The 20,765-nt window shown below is 38.7% G+C and overlaps 1 protein-coding gene and 2 pseudogenes across 1 annotated transcript in view; 1 reads left to right on the forward strand and 2 right to left on the reverse strand.

The window, feature by feature from the left end:
* Window positions 1-20,765, forward strand: part of PIGK (phosphatidylinositol glycan anchor biosynthesis class K) — a 130,042-nt gene that overhangs the window by 16,333 nt on the left and 92,944 nt on the right. The window lies entirely within an intron of this gene.
* LOC134807875 (alanyl-tRNA editing protein Aarsd1-like) lies at window positions 7,711-11,927 on the reverse strand (annotated as a pseudogene).
* LOC134807876 (uncharacterized) lies at window positions 15,602-19,292 on the reverse strand (annotated as a pseudogene).

Raw genomic sequence — 20,765 nt, forward strand, 5'->3', positions numbered from 1 at the left:
TTTTTCCTCCAGTGCTATTACTATTTTCTTCGTTTGCACAGTGAATAAAGTGGTTTACTTATGATTAGAGCCATGTTTATGAAAAAATATACATATCGTTAACACTAGAATTGTGTTCTGCATGCTCTGCGAAGCACATGGGAATTGAGGCTGACTGAGGGAATGTAGAATCATAGCTCCCATTCCTGTTTACTCTAGGGAATAAATGCATTTAGTATTAGATTGAGAGACATAATCTGTCTCTGTCACGCTCTTTTGGCTGAGTGCAAAAGATTTAGTTCGCAGAGTAAAATGTCTATATAATGTATTTAAAAATACAATTTAGCTCTACTACAGGTTGGGTGGATATGAGTTTATGTAGTGATCCCTGTCTGATGCATTGTTTCTATAAAATCCAATAGCTTTTCTGAGTCCATCTAACACTGTTTTTTTTTCTTATTCTGTATTTCAGTCTTATGTGAGATTAATCTTCCTAATTTAAAACTTTTATTCTTTATTTCCTCTTACTCAAAGCTTTTTAGAGTATTTAGAATAAAGTTCAAATCACTTATCCTGGTACTGAAGACTTTTTGCAGTCTGATTCCAAATCTGACATTCTGATCTTTCAGTTTCAGTCTCTTATGCTCCAGCCATTTTCTTCCTAGTCACTGTATTGTCCTTCATTACCTTGCACTGGTCGCTCACCTACAGTTCTTTTCTTTCTCCTTCCCCTCTAGTTTTCTGATGTCCAGATTCAATACATGAATTCCCTAAAGCTTTCTTGGTCTTTCTTGCATAAATACCGTATTTGTGCCTCTCTTTTGGCACTTTGTTACATGTGTTGATCTTATATCTTCAAGGCTGGATGTTATACTATGTATTTCTCACAGTGCATTCTTTGGTATGTTGTTGCAGAGTGAATGAGTGAATGAATAGTGTGCTAAAGACCCATAGCTAAGTAGAACCTCATTAGTCTAGACGAGAAAGGAAACTTTTATGAATACCATTTACTTATATTCTCTTAATCTTGTTTCTCAACCCCCACTGAGCTAACAGTGCTGTATAGTCTGGTTGTTTTTAGTCAGGTATTTTTTTTTTTTGATTGTCTCACTCCATTGCCCTGGGTGGGGTACAGTGACACAAACACGGCTCACTGCAGCCTCAAGCTCCTGGGCTCAAGTGATCTTCCCTCCTTAGCCTCCCAAGTAGCTGGAACTACAGGTGTGCACCACCATGCCTGGCTAATTTTTTAATTTTTTTGTAGAGTTGATATCTCACAATGGTGCCCAGGCTGTTCTTGAACTCCTGAGCTCAAGTGATCCTCCCACCTTGGCCTCCCAAAGTGCTGGGATTACAGGCACTGAGCCACTGTGCTGAGCTATAGTAGATTTTTTTTTCTTGTTTTTTATATTTGAGACAGAGCCTTGCTCTGTACCCCAGGCTGGAGTGCAGTGGAGCAACCTTGGCTCACTGCAACCTCTGCCTCCCAGGTTCAAAGGATTCTTGTGCCTCAGCCTCCTGAGTAGCTGGGATTCCAGGTGTGTTTTTGTATTTTTAATAGAGACAAGGTTTCGCCACGTTGGCCAGGCTGGTCTCACACTCCTGGCCTCAAGTGATCCACCCACCTTGGCCTCTCAAACTACTGGGATTACAGGTGTGAGCCATTGTGCCCAGCTATAGTTGATTTTTGTGAACTGTCTTCTAACTTATTCTTGAGGGATCTATGGCTGGGGCAATCTTACCAGGGCACTTCGATTGATTTATTTCTATCAGAAATCCATAAGAGTCTTGCCCAAAACAAGTCACCGTTGACCTTATGTATTACCATTTAAGTTCCTTCAGGATGCATTTGTTTCCTTTTTGTCTTTTGTCCCTTTTAACTTCTTTCCCAGTTAATAAATATTAGAATTAGAAGTAGGAGCTATTTGGTCAGTTATGTAAATTCTGGTAATGTTTCTGTAAGTAGAAAAAGTCACTAATTTTTGTTATTGTTGTTTTTTAAATCATGTTGATCATATAGCTTTTGCCTATTGCTCTTTATGCTGCTGTGGATTTGGCCTTATACGTAAGAGGACATTGTTTGAAGTGGAGCGTTAATAAGCTGTTTAGCAATCTTACTGTATGGTAATTCCTTAAAATGCTTCTTTAAAAATACTTGTGGCTTTCTGTTCAATAACAGCTGCCAAAATGGATTCCCCTCCCTCTCCTGTAATACACATTCACTATCCACCATAATTCAGAGACTGTGTTAGGAATTTTATAATGAATTATTTTATTTATTCCTTGAGACCTTTATGAGAGATTGTTTTTTCCCATTTTACATACTAAAAATGGTTGCTCAGAGTGGTTAAATGACTGGCTTAAGGTCAATTAAATATTAATAAAAATAGGATCACAATTTGAATTCAGGTCTTCTGACTTTATGGCCAGAGCATTACTGTTTTAGCACAGCTGTCTTCTCCCCAAGAAATTAAAACAATTAATATTTGTGTAACATTTATAATGAATGAATTCTTTTAATATACATTGTCTGATTTTATTTTTATGACAATCTATAGATATTACTACAGTTATGCACACTCATTAAATACCTTATTCTAAAATGTATATAATATACATTGTCTCATTTTATTCTTATGACAGTCTATAGATATTAGTATAATTATGCATACTTATTAAATACCTTATTAAATTCTAAAATGTATATATGTTGAATGTGGTGACTAGGGGGTGTGCAAAAATAGTTAATATTAAATAAATATAAGAAATGCTTCTCTGATTTTATCATTTTCTTACTTTTTTCATATTTTTATTTTTACTTTTGTCTAAGACTTTATTATTTCATGCTTCATGTACTTCATGCTTCTTCAGTATTCATGTACTTCAATATACATTGTAGCTATGGTACGTGCTTCTGTACTTCAACCCTTTTGTAGCTGTTTATTCCCTGCTTCTAGTCCCTTTCCCCCTCCAACTCATCCTACACATAACTGTTAGAATTAATTCTCAGACACTGCTTTCATCTTTTCACTTCCACAATTAAGAACCTGCAGTAACTCTGTTGCCTTTCTAACAAATCCAAAATTTTCATCCAGGCTTCAGGCCTTAACTACTACTTTATTAATTCCAACTCAGTATTTTCATTTGTTGATTCGTTGTGACAACTACTACATGGTTACTTTCATTTCTGTTTTTGGTGATTTAGCACACCTAGAATTTAATAAGGTATTTTAGTGATGAGTGCACATAATTATACCAATCTGTATAGTGTCATAGGAATAAAATGAGATAATGTATATTAAAATAATTTTCTAATTGTAAATGTTACATGAATATTAACTGTTGTAATTCTTGGGGAGAAGATAGCTGTGATATAAGTAAATGCTGTGGAACCTAGAAAACCTAGAATATCTTGTGTTCTTTTTTATCTAAATATCTTTTGTTCCTTTGTTTCCCTGTGTGTAGAACTTCATAGATTGCTCTGATTAGGGTGGTCACTGATTTTATTTTTATGCCATTACAATTCATTTATTAAAATTTCTAAATGTATTTTACATTTATTATATTACTATTTTATGTTATTTTAATATATTGATAATCATATTTGGTGATTTTGTCTCATTTTTTATGAACAAAAGGATTTTTCAGTCCTGCAATAAGTTTTGTAAATAATTTGCAATGTACAATCATAGTTATTGTGAAGATAATTTTAACTCATGCCTTTGAATGTTCTTCTCTTGTCTCCTATCACTTCTCAACAGTTTTTTCTAAAATACTTCCTAAAAATATAAATAATAGTGTTTGAATAAGTATACTTATGTATTCTGAACAATCTGTCATTTTATTCACATATTGGCAGCTGATCTGCCACTCTACATGATGTTCCTTGTGGAGAAGTGTATAATATCTTGAATAGAGAAACACTTAGAATAGTTAGGAAGTTGAAATGTGTTCTGAGGAGAACAGTGACAAGGTAAAAGGAGAAGTTTGGCCACTACCTTGATGCTCTTATGTTTAGATCATATGTAGGACCAATTTGCAAGTCTAACAAGACCATGAATGGGGTTTATGAAGCATAGGGGAAATTTCTTTATTGATTTGTAAATAGATAGGAAGATTTTGATACTGAAGAGAAAGATGCTTATTCCTTCACCAATACCACAATGTCTTTACTACTGTCACTATCTTTATATCTGTTAACTTGATTTCCTTTGCTTTATTCTTTTTTAGAATGGTCTTGCCTATTCTTAGGTCTTGTTCTTCCATATTAATTTTGGAATTGGTTTGTCAAGTTCTTAATCCCTGTTAGGATTCTCATTGGCATTGCAGTGAGTTTATAGATTAATTTAGAGAGAAGGGGCTTCTTTTTGGTATTAAGTCTTTCAATTTATGAATAAGGTTTATCTATTTAATTACGGGTTTAATAGCATTCAAGTTTTATAATTTTTAAATTTTTCTCCATAAACATCTTTGGTAGCTTTTTAAAGTTATCTTATTTTTTGTTATTATTGTAAATGGTACCTTTCCAAAAATACATTTTCTAACTTCTGTTGCTGTGTATGCAGTTGATTTTTATATATTGTTCTAGCAACTTGCTAAACTCCTATTAATTCTAATAATTGACTATAAATTTTTATTTTTGATAGCCATAAAATCTTCAAACAATGAGTTTTCTTCCTTTCAAATCTTTGTACCTTTAAAACATTTTTTAATCTTCAAAAGCTTTTCATATTTTAAAAATTTGGAATAAAAGTAATCTTTAAAGACCTCAAAACTAATAGTGCAGATAAATTCTTTATTTTATACATGAGAAAAATGTATTATTGAGAGGTAACGTGATGTTTACAGTTAACAGCTGCATAGTGGCAGACCTAATACTAGAATTGGGTATTGAGATTATATTATACTATGTTGCCAAATTCATCAGTGTAAATAAATGTAATAATAAAGAAAAAGGATAAATGAAAGCAATTCATTGAAAATAAAGATAAATGCCAATATGCTTTATGAAATTGATGTCTGCATGATAATTTTTATTTGATTTACTAATAAATAATCTAATAACTTTACCAAAATTACAGTAGCCTATCTTCAGAGCTTTTTCCTAATAAGCTTTCTTTAGAGCTATTTATTTCCATTTGAGGATAACTCAGCAAACTATTTTTATTTTCACTTTGGTATTCCTAATAAGGTGAACCTATTGGTGTCTTATATCTAATATTTATGTCATAATGTACAATAACTTGGTTTCCTGTGATGGCTTTGTTAAATAACTTTGTTTAATGGTTGCTTTAAAATAAATTATAAACTAGTTTAAAATTCAGGTGCTGTCAAGGATTGTGTAAACATAAGAATATGACAACTTAGATGGGAGGCAGTTAATAGTGTTTCAGAATATAAGCCCCAGAATCAGACTACTTTAGTTTAAATCATGGTTCTGTTAGTGAGTTAGGCCAGACCACAAAGTTTAGCCTTGCTTCAGAGATGGGCAAAAATGATGACTTTACTTAAGTTGCTTTTACTCAGATTACTATCAAACCAACAAAGAAGTAATACAAAGCATATATGTGATGAGAACATGAGTGGCTGCATTGCCTCTCTACTTCCCTTGTTTCTCACTGTGGTGATTGTGAAGTTTAGCAGTTGGCACAGCCTGCAGAGAATAAGAAATCAGACAGGGCAGAGGAATTCAGAATAGTCTGTAGAACAACTGCTTTGTCACCTGAAGTTCTACCTATTATTACGTAAGACAATTCTTCGCTGTGCCTGAGGTTCATGTTTACATGTTTTACTTCTTCCTGTATCATCAGGCCTTCAGTAAACCTGGAAATAGCCTGAGAATGTCACTATTCATTTTTTGATCTTGGAAAAATTAATCTCTCTTGGCTTTAGTTTTTTCATCTGTAACAATACTTAGAGGGGAAACAATACTTAAAAGGGGTGAATATTTTTGGTTGGCTGGCCCAGCTGTAATTCCCAGCTTTGTTCTCCTTTGCTTCATTATATAATCTCCTGAATCAGCCTATCATGTTTTCTAATTACATTGATTGCATTGGTTTAGCATTAACTTACTTGGCATTAATTTAGTGATGCCAAATACTAGTTTTATTATTACTGTGAGAGTGTTAATTATCATTAGAAAGATCATAAAAAGGCATATACAAAAATTAACTCAAGATGGATTACAGATATAAATGTAAGATCTCCAATTAAAAATTCTAGAAGAAAACTTAGGAAATACCATTCTGGATGCTGGCCTTGGCAAATAATTCATGGCTAAGTCCTCAAAAGCAATTACAACAAAAATAAAAGTTGACAGGTTGTACCTAATTAAAATAAAGAGCTTTTGCACAGGAAAAGAAACTATCAACAGAGTAAACGGACAACCTACAGAGTGGGAGAAAATATTTACAAACTGTGCATCTGATAAAGGTCTAATATCTAGAATCTATAAGGAACATAAACAACTCAACAAGCAAAAACCAAATAACCCCATTAAAAACTGGGCAAAGGATATAAACAGACACTTCTCAAAAGAAGACATACAAATGGCCAAAAAACATGAAAAGGTGCTCAACATCACTAATTACTAGAGAAATGCAAATCAAAACCACAGTGAGATACCATCTCACACCAGTCAGAATGACTTAAAAAGTCAAAAAATAAAAGATGTTGGCAAGGCTGCAGAGAAAAGGGGACACATTTACACTGTTGGTAGGAATGTAAATTAGTTCAGTTACGGTGGAAAGTAGTTTGGAGATTTGTCAAAGAACTTAAACTACCATTTGACCCACCAATCCCATTATTGGGCACCTACCCAAAGGAATATAAATTGTTCTACCATAAAGACACATGCACTCATATTTTCATTGCAGCACTGTTTACAATAGCAAAGACATAGAATAAACCTACATGCCCATCAACATTGGACTGGATAAAGAAAATGTGGTACATATACACCATGGAATACTATGCAGCCATAAAAAGAACAAAGATCATGTCCTTTGCAGCTACATGCATACAGCTGGAGGCCATTTTACTAAGTGAATTAATGCAGGAACAGAAAACCAGATACTACATGTTCTTACTTATAAGTGTGAGAGCTAAACATTGAGTACACATGCACATAAAGATGGGAATAATAAACACTGGGGACCTCTAGAGTTGGGGGGAATGGCAAAGGCTGAAAAACTACCTATTGAATACTATGCTTAGTACCTGGGTAGCAGGATCATTAGTACCCCAAACCTCAGCATTACACAATATACCCATGTAGCAAACCTGCATATGTACCCCCTGAATGCAAAATAAAAGTAAAAAAAATATATTTATAATTTAAATATATAGATATATAAATATCTAGATTCTATATATTCTGTATGTATATGAAAGGTCATAAAAAGTAGATGTTTGTAAGTTGAGCCATTTTTAGTGATGACTTGTGTACAGACGTCACAGGAATAATAAGCCTATTAGCAGGGAAAGGAGAAAGAAGCAGATGTTTGCAGAATAACTAGTCACATTAGCACATTAGTGGCAAAATACTGGAGCCCGTGAAGTTCCACCAGTTGTTAATGTTGATATATCTAGAACTACTTTTGAGTTGTAATCTCTGTAAGGCCTTATTCTTGAATTTCCGTAAAACTGTGTGCCATTTTAATAGTCATTCTTTTCTTTTTTTCTGAGTCAAACTATTTTATTGACCAAAAGATTCCTGTGGAAACAGGAAGTGAGCACCCTAAGCTCTCACTCCTTAGCACTCTGCGTGCTGATGTAGTCCTGGAGAAGCGCCTGTGCCTCCGCCCGCTGGCTCAACTTGGTGGTCTTGCCCTGAAAACAGCCTTTCTTCCCTGCTCCTTTGCCTTCCAGGACCTCAGCCACCCTGGGCCCCAAGGTCTCCACAGCTGCAGGTCGCCCTGCCAGTAAGAAAAGTCCAGCACCTTTCTCATCGCCCACGGTTAAGAACAGGAGGGTCTCCTCTGACCCAATCTCATTGGCAATGATATTCATGAACTCTGAATCACCCTCCTTCCTGTGTAATATGACCACACCTCACCAGTCTGGGTTGTTCCTGCTATGGGCAGTGTGCACAGCCAGGTCTCTGAGCAGATTCAGGTTATTCTTCTGCAGGAGCTTGGTGGAGTTTGGAGCTTTTTCACTGCTTCCACGTGATCCTCTGCTCCACACTTAAGCAGGAGTAGTCAGTGCTTTTTCAGTTCCATGACTTCTCTCCATCCATTTGACCACCTGGTTCCCCGTCCGAAATATCAGGTTGGTTTTGTTCTTTTTCCATTTCTCAGTGCCCAGAATCTTGATGACCTGGCCACTGAGTCTTTTTTTTTTTCTTTTCAACGTTTATTTTAGGTTCAGGAGGTACATATGCAGATTTGTTATATCAGTAAATTGTGTATCACAGGGTTTGGTGTACAAATTGTTTTGTCACACAGATAATAAACATAGTACCTAATAGGTAGTTATTTGATCACCACCCTCCCCCCGCCCTCCACCCACAAATAGGTTCTGGTGTCTGTTGTTTCCCTCTTTGTGTCCATGTGTACCCAATGTTTAGCTCCTACTTATAAGTGAGAACATGTGGCATTTGGTTTTCTGTTCCTGCATTAATTCACTTAGGATAATAGCCTCTAGTTTCATCCATGTTGCTGCAAAGGGCAAAATTGTGTGTTTTTTTATGGCTGTGTAGTATTTCATGGTGTTATGTACTACATTTTTCTTTATCCAATCCACTATTTATGGGCACCTAGGTTGATATTATATATCCCTTATATAACAGCAAAGTAGAATGACTTATATTCCTTTGAATATGTACCCAGTGGGATTGCTAGGTTGAATAGTAGTTTAAGTTCTTTGAGAAATCTCCAAACTGCTTTCCACAGTGGCTGAATCAATTTATATTCCCACCAGCAGTGTATAAACATTCCCTTTTCTCCACAACTTTGCCAGCATATGTTATTTTTTGACTTTCATAATAGTCATTCTGACTGGCATGAGATGGTATCTTACTGTGGTTTTGAGTTGCATTTCTCTAATGATTAGTGATGCTGAACATTTTTTCCTATGTTTGTTGGCTGTTTGTCTTCTTTTGAGAAGTGTCTGTTCATGTCCTTTGCTCAGTTTTTAATAAGGTTGTTTATTTTTTACTCATTAATTTTTTAAAGTTCCTTATAGATTCTGGATATTAGACCTTTGTTAGATGCATAGTTTGCAGACATTTTCTCCCAGTCTGTAGATTGTTTACTCTGCTGATGGTTTCTTTTCCTGTGCAGAAGCTCTTTATTTTAATTAGGTCCCATTTATCAATTTTTGTTTTTGTTGCAATTGCTTTTGGTATCTGCGTCATGAAATCTTTGCCAGGGCCTGTGTCCAGAATAGTATATCCTTCTTTCTTGATCTAGCTTTAGTGATTCCTTGCAATTAAAAATAATGACTAGAATAAATATTAAGATATAGAAAAGGGTTAACAAAGCCCTTTCCTTCTGTGTAAGAATTTGACTTGTGTTCGCTTTCTAACTTTGTTCCCTTGGAAATATGACAAGGGCAGGCAATGTTGCTTATGGTAAAAATGTTCCCTTATTCATTAGGTGACTACAACTGGACTAGGATGAATAAATGATGAATGCCTGAGGAGAAAGACATATCTTCGGGCTTTCCAGAGTGCAATGATTCTTGTAATTGAGTCTGTTCCTTTTAGACACCCTGAAAACTGTATTTATGGAGTTGCTACATAAGGCACAAACTCCAGTGTGGCATGAAACTTCTACGCAAAGGTGGATATTCTGCTCAGCCATTGTAATTCTCATTTCCTCCTACCTGAGTTGTCACCGGAAAGAACAAAGCTTAGGAGAAACACACACACACACACACACACACACACACACACACACACACACACACACATTCTCATGCCACACTGTCAGCTAACAGTCTGATGGAAACTGTTCTTACTGTGTTATGTTATATCTCTTTAAAAGAAATTAAAAGGATAAATTAACATTTGTGAAAAGAATTTGCTTCCTTTGGAGGAAAGATATTTCACAGAGTTTTATATTAATGGTTTCTAAGAATTTGGCCAAAGCATGAGTGGGAAGTTACTCAATTCAGTAAAAGGTGCTCTGATGTTAAATCCTTACATCTGTCTGTTAACTTATATAATTAAAGTGGTATCCATCTCTAAGCCTTCCAATCATGAAATTCAGATATGGTTTTAGAAAGTAAAACCTATATTAATCAGAACCTGTCAACTTTTCACCATACAGGATATCTAAAGAAAAGAAGCAAAGGACAATCAAGAAAGATCTTATTAGAGAGCTTATTTTTAGGACTAATGTATTTTAGTCCTAAATGTATTTTAAGACTTATTCTGTATTTATTTCCACCATCCTGTACTCTATACCCATTAACTCTAGCATGTTGTGACTAAATTTTAATCACTACTTCTATGTTAGAAGTGGAAGAAATTTTAAAAGTTTCTTATCCAGAACTCTGCCTTCTCTTTTATTTTTAATGTGGTTATCTACTAAAAATATGTGTTCACAGGTCATCTCTACCATATTATTCAATATGGTAGAAAGCTGGTTTAAACCAATTTTTTCTTCTACTCCCTGAAAATGAAGTTTGGTGGCTAATTCTGTAATCTTGTTTCCATTATTCCGTAAAGTTTAATTTTATTTTTCCATAATCTTATTGCAATGTGGAATCTAAAATATTGATAAAGTAAGTGCCTGAACAATTTAATGTGTAATAGTTAAATTCATGAGAATGAACACCATTATATTGCTTTTAAAATGTATGTATTATTGAATTACATTTAATTGATATTTGTTAATATCTTCTAATTAATTTGATTTCATCTGTGACAGTCCTCATTCTATATTTTTTCCCTTTAATTTTTGTCTTAGTTGGCTTTTATGATCAAACTGAAGAGCAGAGCAGTGGCAAAGTACTCTTCACGACTAGTGTTGTGTCCCTATATTTAGTCCTTGCCAAAAGATTTTTTTTTTTTTTTGAGACAGGGTCCTGCTCTGTATCCCAGGCTAGAATGCAGTGGCGCGGTCTCGGCTCACTGCAGCCTGGACCTCCTGGGCACAAGCAGTCCTCCTGCCTCAACCTCCTGAGTAGCTGGGACAAAAGTGAAATTAACATTTGTGAATAGAATTTGATTTCTTTGGAGGAAGATATTCCACAGAGTTTTATATTAATGGTTTCTAAGAATTTGGCCTGAGCATGAGTGGGAGGTTACTCAGGTATCATCATGCCTGGCTAATTTTTGTATTTTTTGTAGAGACAGGATTTTGCCATGTTGCCTGGGCTGGTCTCAAACTCCTGGGCTCAAGCGATCCGCCCACCTTGGCCTCCCAAAGTAATGGGATTACAGGCATGAGCCACTGTGCCTGGCCATTGCCAAAAGATTTTTAAGAAAATAATAAAAGTGATGGCTCAGAAGAAAAATAGACATCTGAGTTCTTTAATGAAAAGAATATCTTTGTTATCTTGCTTTCCGCCTGGAGAAAACTAAGCAGATCTTTTGATTTTCTTGCCATTTGACACTAGAAATGTATCATAAAAGGCATATTAGTGATGTTTGCATACATTTTTTAGGCAAAATGTATAATTCAGGATGTGGTCAAGTCCTAGGAAATTGCTTGCAGCACTCTAAAGAGGTTAGATGTAGACTGTTAAAATCTTTTGGTGCTAAGCAAGGTTCCAAAATACTTTTATTATAGTAGCTTAGTTAGGGAGACTGACTAAGTCAGTACAGATCATTATTGGAAAAATAACAAAAGTAAAATTTCTGTTGAACATGAGAATATGTGAAAGATTGCACATAGTAGTTTGTTATGATAGACTGTATGCAATGTATCAAGATTTTAAAAAATTTTGTCCTATACATTTTAGCAAAAAGAAAGTTACGCTAGATCAGTGACATTCATGACTACAACACTCTTGATTTTGACTATTTCTGTGAGCCATCCAAAATGATCAGAAAGATAGTAACTTGTAATTTTGGTAATGTAATGCACAGATTTGAATTATAAGCCTGAGGTTTGTGTGCTTTAGTAAGTTAGTAAACTAATTAGTGGGGAGTTAAGCAATGGAAAACAGGAAGAAAGAGATAGAGAACTTGTCAACGCTGTACTGATTTTCATCCTGAGAGGAATGGGGAAGGGAACGGTGAGGTGGCTGTGCTGTTTGCCCCCTCTCCTGCTGTTGGAAGACTGATTAACATTGGGGAATATTTGAAGGTAGAGGTGAAGCAGTGAAGATTTAAGGTGTAGGCTACTGGTACACATGGTTGAGAGTGAAAGTGGCAGGCCTGTTGGCTGAAAAGAACTGATGGCTAAGAACCAGCAGCAGGATGCAGCCCCAATACGTCTCTGTAGAAATGAGTCAGGGGCTTTGGGGAATTAATTGGAGACTGTCTAGAATATTAGCCTCTTTATCTCTTTGAAGTTCTGTTATCTTAGTTTTACAATTGAGGCACTGAGATTTTTCATTTGTATCTTACTACATTTACAGGTGAAATTATATGCTCTAGTGCTGTTCTTTGAGAATTTTTACTCAGGTCTCTGGATGGTTTGATTTAGAATTTCAAGAGCCTGTTTTATTTTAATTATGTGCCATAAATATTAAACAGCAATGATGAGGTCATGTATCTAACCTAATCGTCAGAGTCCATTATCAACTTAAGACAAAAACATATCATTAAATCCTTTTTTCTTTTTCTTTTTCTTTTTTTTGAGACAAGGTCTTGCTCTGTTGCACAGGCTAAAGTACAATGGCATGATCGTAGCTCACTGTGACTTCGATCTCCTGGGTTTAGGCAGTCCTCCCGCCTCGGCCTCCTGAGTAGCTAGGACTACAGCCGTGCGATATCACAATCAGCTAATTTTTTTTTGTTTTTTGTTTTTTTTGGTAGAGATGGAGTCTCACCAAGTGGCCCAGGCTGGTCTTGAACTCCTGGCCTCAAACGATCCTCCCACCTCAGCTTCCCAAAGTGTCAAGATTACAGGCATGAGCCACTATGCCCGGCTATTAAATGCTTTCAAATGGCAGTTCTCTTAGTTTCAGCATAATGCAAAGTTATTAAAAGCAGACGTTCATGTCAGACAAATCTGGGTTTGAATTCAAATGCCACTACTTGCTAGCTGTGTGACCTGGGGCATGTGTGTGCTTCCATCACATAACCTGTAAAATGGAGATGATAATAACATATAGCTCATAAAAATAGTGTATGAGATAATGCTTGTAATGTGCTTATTTTAAGACTGCAATACTTGAGACATACCGAGTTGTATTAGGGTTCTCTAGAGGGACAGAACTAATCAGATGTACATATACGTATATGTATATCTGTGTGTGTGTGTGTGTGTGTGTGTGTGTATATATATATATATATATATATATGAGTTTATTGTTAACTCACACAATCACAAGGTCCCACAATAGGCTGTCTGCAAGCTGAGGAGCAAGGAGAACCAGTCCAAGTCCCAAAACTGAAACTTGGAGTCCAATGTTTGAGGGCAGAAAGCATCCAACATGGGAGAAAGATGTCAGCTGGGAGCCTAGGCCAGTCTAGTCTTTCATGTTTTTCTGCCTGCTTTATATTCTAGCCACCCTGGCAGCTGATTAGATGGTACTAACCCAGGTTAAAGGTGGGTCTGCCTTTCCCAGCCCACTGACTCAAATGTTAATCTCTTTTGGCAACACCCTCACAGACACACCCAGGACCAATACTTTGCATCTTTCAATGCAATCAAGTTGACACTCAGTAACCATCACAAGTCTATCCCTTGTCAACTTGAACCCATACACATCTGAGATTATATGTAATCTTCAAATAAAGACAATAATAAGTCTTTTGCCTAAAAACATAATTTTGCCTAACGTAATACAACTATCCTTTGTACAACTGGAAACACATCAATCCCAAACCCAAATGTACTGTTGTATAAAGTTAAGAATACTTAAATGCTGATATGAAGTCAATAAATCTTATGTCATATGATAAAGGAAAAAGGAAATAAACTGAAGATATTTTCTAAGTACAAATGTATACATGCACAAACATGTTTTTAACAAAAGAGGAAGGAAATACTCATGACAATTACGGTTCCTGTTTCTGCAGCTGGTCACATGATCATAGCTGGTATAGATGACTACTTTCTTTTACTATATATCCTGTATTCCTTTTGCCTTCAGCAAGCACCTTAACAAGTCTTGGTTTTTTTCCTAGTGGGGTGACTATCGGGGAACCTGCCCCGATAATCACATAGGTTCTTTTCTATTTTTCCTAAGCATTGGCCGGCTTGAGAAATAAAGGGACAGAGTACAAAAGAGAGAAATTTTAAAGCTGGGCATCCAGGGGAGACATCACACGTTGGTAGGATCCGTGATGCCCCACAAGCCACAAAAACCAGCAAGTTTTTATTAGGGATTTTCAAAAGGGGAGGGAGTGTGCGAATAGGTGTGGGTGACAGACATCAAGTACTTAACAGGGTAATAGACTATCACAAGGCAAGTGGAGGCAGGGCGAGATCACAGGACCACAGGACCGAGGTGAAATTAAAATTGCTAATGAAGTTTCGGGCACCATTGTCATTGATAACATCTTATCAGGAGACAGGGTTTTGAGATCAACCGGTCTGACCAAAATTTATTAGGCGGGAATTTCCTCTTCCTAATAAGCCTGGGAGTGCTATGGGAGACTGGAGTATATTTCATCTCTGCAGTTTCGACATAAGAGACAGGCGCACCTGGGGGGGCTGTTTATAAGCCTATACCTCCAGGCACATATTCTCTTTCTCAGGGATGTTCCATGCTGAGAAAAAGAATTCAGCGATATTTCTCCCATTTGCTTTTGAAAGAAGAGAAATATGGCTCTGTTCTGCCCGGCTCACCGGCGGTCAGAGTTTAAGGTTATCTCTCTTATTCCCTGAACAATTGCTGTTATCCTGTTCTTTTTTCAAGATGCCCACATTTCATATTGCTCAAACACACATGCTGTACAATTTGTGCAGTTAATGCAATTAGTACAGGGTCCTGAGGCGACGTACATCTTCCTCGGCTGACAGGATTAAGAGATTAAAGTAAAGACAGACATAGGAAATCACAAGGGTATTGATTGGGGAAGTGATAAGTGTCCATGAAATCTTTACAATTTATGTTTAGAGATTGCAGTAAAGACAGGCATAAGAAATTATAAAAGTATTAATTTGGGGAACTAATAAAATGTCCATAAAATCTTCACAATCCACGTTCTTCTGCCATGGCTTCAGCTGGTCCATCCGTTTGGGGTCCCTGACTTCCCGCAACAGGTGACCCACACCTTCATTCCTGAAGGGTCTGGGCCATTTGTACTCCTGCCTGGATTGGGCTGTTATAGTTTCCCATTGACCTTAATCACAGGGCGTGATAATACTAAGAAATGCCCTAATGGATCTTCTGTATTCCATGCATATTCTTCCTTACCTCTGTTGTGGAGTAGTGGACTGATTTCATCTTGATAGTCTGGGTCAGTCACTGTAACTGACACTGTAACTCCCTTATTAGCCTGTTGACTTAAAGGTAGGAGGAGCCCAAAGTGTCCAGGTGGCAATCTTAACTTCTAGTTTAATGGAATCATTGTTATGTCTCCTGGTGTCAGTGTTCCTCCTGCTGGAGGTAAGACCTCTAGGTCAGAAGAGTGTAATGTTGCAGGAACAGGCAGCAAAAATTTTGCTAGTGGATCACTAGGGGTGATGATGAGTGGTGCCACTTCCACATCTACCCCTTGATTCCTGGACCTGTGAATACTGGCTATGGGAGAAACAGTACCATATATTGGATGCTGATTCAGAGCATACATGGCCTTTGGGAGAACTCTGCCACCTAGTTGGTGTTTTAATTGTGACTTCAAAAGGCCATTCCACTGTTCTATCAATCCACCTGCTTGAGGATGATGGGGAACATGGTAAGACCAGTGAATTCCATGAGCACGAGCCCACTGCCGCACTTCTTTAGCTGTAAACTGAGTGCATTGTTCAGAGGTGATGATGTGTGAAATACCATGACGGTGGATAAGGCATTTGTGAGGCCACAGATGGTAGTCTTGGCAGAAGCACTGTGTGCAGGATAGGCAAACCCATATCCAGAGTAAGTGTTTATTCCAGTGGGGACAAACCACTGCCCTTTTCGTGATGGAAGAGGTTCAATATAATCAACCTGTCACCAGGTAGCTGCCTAATCATGCCGAGGAATGGTGCCATATTGAGGGCTCAGTGTTTGTCTCTGCTGCTGGCAAGTTGGGCACTCAGCAGTGGCCATAACCAGGTCAGCGTTGGTGAGTGGAAATCCATGTTGCTGAACTCCTGTGTAACCTCCATCCCTGCCACCATAGCCACTTTGTTCATGGGCCCATTGGGTGATGACAGGGGTGACTGGGGAAACAGGCTGAGTGATGTCCACAGAACGGGTCCTCATATCTACTTGATTGTTAAAATCCTCCTCTGCTGAAGTCACCCATTGCTGAGCTCTCACATGGGATACAAATATCTTTACATTTTTGACCCCTCAGGTCCATCCACATACCTCTTCCCCAAATTTCTTTGTCACCAATTTTCCAATCATGCTTCTTTCAAGTCCCTGACCATCCAGCCAGATCATTGGCTACAGCCCATGAATCAGTATATAATCACACATTGGACCATTTCTCCTTCCATGCAAAGTGCACAACCAGGTGCACTGCTCGAAGTTCTGCCCACTGGGGAGATTTCCCTTTACCGCTGTCCTTCAGGGATGTCCTAGACGGGCAGTAGTGCTGCAGCTGTCCACTTTCAGGTGGTGCCCGCATATTGTGCAGAACCATCTGTGAATCAGGCCCTCCTCTTCTCTTCCTCCATCAGCTGATCATAGGGAACTCCCCATGAGGCCATCCATGGAGGCTTGGGGAGAGAAGGCAGGGTGGCAAGAGTGGAGACCATGGGCATTTGAGCCACTTCCTCATGTAACAAACTTGTGCCTTCAGGACCTGGTCAAGCCTGATCACGTATATGCCACTTCCATTTGATGATGGAATGCTGCTGTGCATGACCCACTTTATGGCTGGATGGGTCAGAAAGCACCCAGTTCATGATAGGCGGTTCAGGTCGCATGGTGACTTGATGACACATAGTCAAATGTTCAGTTTCCACCAAAGCCCAGTAACAGGCCAAGAGCTGTCTCTCAAAAGGAGAATAGTTATCTGCAGAAGATGGCAGGGCCTTGTTCCGAAATCCTAGAGGCCTCCGCTGTGGTTCACCTATGAGGGCCTGCCAAAGGCTCCAAACAGCATCCCTGCTTGCCACTGACACCTCAAGCACCATTGGATCTGCTGTGTCATATGGCCCATGTGGCAGAGCAGCTTGCACAGCAGCCTGGACCTGTTGCAGAGCCTTCTCCTGTTCTGGACCCCACTCAAAACTGGCAGCCTTTCAGGTCACTCAATAAATGGGCCGGAGTAACACACCCCAGTGAGGAATGTGTTGCCTCCAAAATCCAATTAGGCCCACTGGGCATTGTGCCTCTTTCTTGGTGGTAGGAGGGGCCAAATGCAGCAACTTATCCTTCACCTTAGACGGAATATTTTGACAGGCCCCACACCACTGGATCCCTAGAAATTTTACTGAGGTAGAAGGTCCCTGAATTTTAGTTGGATTTATTTCCCATCCTCTGGCATGCAAATGTCTCACCAATAAGTCTAGTGTGTTTGCCAGTTCTTGCTCACTGGATCCAATCAGCATAATGTCATCAATGTAATGTACCAGGGTGATATCTTATGGAAGCAAAAAGGATCAAGGTCTCTCTGAATAAGATTATGACACAAAACTAGAGAGCTGATATACCCCTGAGGCAGGACAGTAAAGGTATATTGCTGGCCTTGCCAGCTGAAGGCAAGTTGCTTCTGGTGGGCCTTGTAGACAGGCATGGAGAAAAAGGTATTTGCCGAATCAGTGGCTACATACCAGGTACCAGGAGATGTGTTAATTTGCTCAAGCAATGAAACCACATCTGGAACAGCAGCTGTAATTGGAGTTGCCACTTGGTTAAGTTTATGATAATCTGCTGTCATTCTCCAAGATCCATCTGTCTTCTGCCCAGGCCAGGTGGGAGAGTTGAACAGGGATGTGGTAGGACTCACCACCCCTGCATCTTTCAAGTCCTTGATGGTGGCACTGATCTCCACAGTCCCTCCAGGATGTGATACTGTTTTTGCTTTACTATTTTTATAGGTAGAGGCAGCTCTAATGGCTTCCATTTGGTCTTTCCCACTGTAATAGTGCTCACCCTACCAGTCAAGGAGCCAATATGGGGGTTCTGCCAGCTGTTAAGAATGTCTGTGCCAATTTTGCATTCTGGCACTGGGGAAATGACCACAAGATGAGTCTGGGGATCCACTGGACACACTGTAAGTTGGACCTGAGCTAAAACCCCATTAATTACCTGTCCTCCATGAGCCCCTACTTTAACTGGAGGACCACAATGATGTTTTGAGTCCCTTGGAATCAATGTTAGCTCAGAGGCAGTGTCCAGTAGTTCCTGAAATGTCTGATCATTTCCCTTTCCGCAGTGCACAGTTACTCTGGTAAAGGGCTGGAGGTTTTCTTGTGGGAAGGATGGGAGAAAGATTCACTGCATAAGCTGTTGGTTATGTAGTGGGTCCTTCCTCAAGGGGACCTGACCTCCCCTTCATCCCAGGGATTCTGGATCTGTAAACTGGCTCAAGTCTGCAAATTGATTGAGGGGCCGCGATTCTCTGTTTTTATAATTCAAATCAGTCTTTTGTCCATTTGACCTCGAAGTTTTCTGCTTGTTAAATTAAGTAGGAATGCAGTAGGCTTCCTGTCAATTTCACTTCTAGGAGCACCATGATTAATTAGCCAGTGCCAGAGCTCTACACCAGTTAGAATATTCTGATTGCCACTTTGCCTTTGCTGTCCATTAGAGTAACTATGCCTACCTTTCCTTTGACAGCTGAGTGATGCCACTTGGCCCTTGCCACCTTGGGATCCCATTATTTCCACTGTATTTAAATTTTGTAGTTGAGCAACTGCGGTTCCCACTGTCAGATCTGACATACAGAGAAGAGCAATAACAGGGCTCTTCAAAAATGCAGTTGCTGCCCTCAGAAATCTATTTCGCAAGGCATTGGTCAAGGATATATCTTCTGGATCCTCTCTGCTGGGATGAGTAGGTCTAAAGTGACTAATCCACTCCACTATCCCAATCTCCCTAATCCTTTGGGTCCCTTTCTCTACATTAAACCAAGGGAGATCAGGCATTTCCACCTCTCACAGTGGGCCATCTTTTAATCCATATTTCAGCTAATCAAGCAAATAAACGATTAGAACTCCCCCTCCGCGAGCTGCAACATTAAATGCAGAGTCCCTACTTAGTGGGCCCAAGTCAATAAATTTAGCCTGATCTAACTCTATGTTCCTTCAACCATTATCCCACACCCTTAATATCCATTCCCATGCCTGTTCTCCAGATTTCTGTTTATAAAAATTAGAAAACTCAAGCATTTCAGGTGTAGTGCACCTCCTCATGGGTCACACTCTCAACCTCACCTGTAGGGGCCTGCCAGGACTTGTTATAGATCTGAAAGCAAACAGGGGTGTTGGAGGTGGCTCCTGAGGAGAATCAACATTATTTTGCCTAACAACTGCCTCAGGGGAGGCCGTTACTGTTGCCTCAGGCAGCGTAGGATTTCTCTCCTCGGACAAAGGTGGAAAGGCTTATGGCAGCATGGGTCGGAGAGGGGATGTTGCCACTGCTGGGAATGGGGAAGCTGTTTCTTCTGGCAGAAAAGGTTCATCAGAGTTTACAAACTCAGTGACCCCAGCTTCATCTGGGTCCTCCATATGTTCCCATTCCAAGTTGCAGGGTCTCATTCTTTTCCAATCAATGCCCTCAGTTTAACAATAGACGCCTAGCGAGGCTGTCCATGCATTTTTCATTACAGGTCAGCCACTTGCATGATAAGAACTTGTGTCTGTTTTTCCACAATTTCAACTCTTTCTCTACAGGAGATAAGACTCTCAGTCAGGGCAATCTTAGCAGATGGGAGGCTCAGTATCTGAAGCCGGGAGACAGAATCCCTGAGTTCATCATTTTTTTATCACTTTGTCCACCAAGCTTAGGAGCAACCAACCAGCTTCATTATGTTCCTTGGTTCTCCAGATATGGTCAAAGGTATTATGTATAGAGTTACTAAACTCCTTGTCTCTCATGAGCAGGGAATCAGGTGTGTCAAATGAATTTATTTTGCATAACTGTCACAATAGTTTATGCCAAGGACTATCAGTGTTCTCCATACTATTAGAAATAGAGTCCTTAGCATTTTGGGGACTGATCATATTAAGCAGCCAACTCCAGAAACCCCAAAACCAATGAAAGAACTCCATCCTTAATATTCTGTTCCTCTAGGATCACTCCTCGTACCAAAATCTATACTATTCAAGGTTCTCTAGAGGGATAGAACTAATAGTATGCAAATATATATAACACTTAATAAACTCACATATGTGTGTGTGTGTGTGTGTGTGTACAGATAGATAGATAGATAGATTGATCCTGGGTGTGTCTGCGAGGGTGTTTCCAGAGGAGATTAACCCTTTGGTTTAACTTTTGAATTAACATTTGAGGCTGGGAAAGGCAGACCCACCCTTAATCTGGGTGGGCACCATCTAAGCAGCTGCCAGTATGGCTAGAATATAAAGAAGGCAGAATAATGTGAAAAGACTAGCTTGGCC

Source organism: Pan troglodytes, chromosome 1, assembly GCF_028858775.2.
Source record: "Pan troglodytes isolate AG18354 chromosome 1, NHGRI_mPanTro3-v2.0_pri, whole genome shotgun sequence".
In the NCBI taxonomy this organism is placed as follows: Eukaryota; Metazoa; Chordata; class Mammalia; order Primates; family Hominidae; genus Pan; species Pan troglodytes.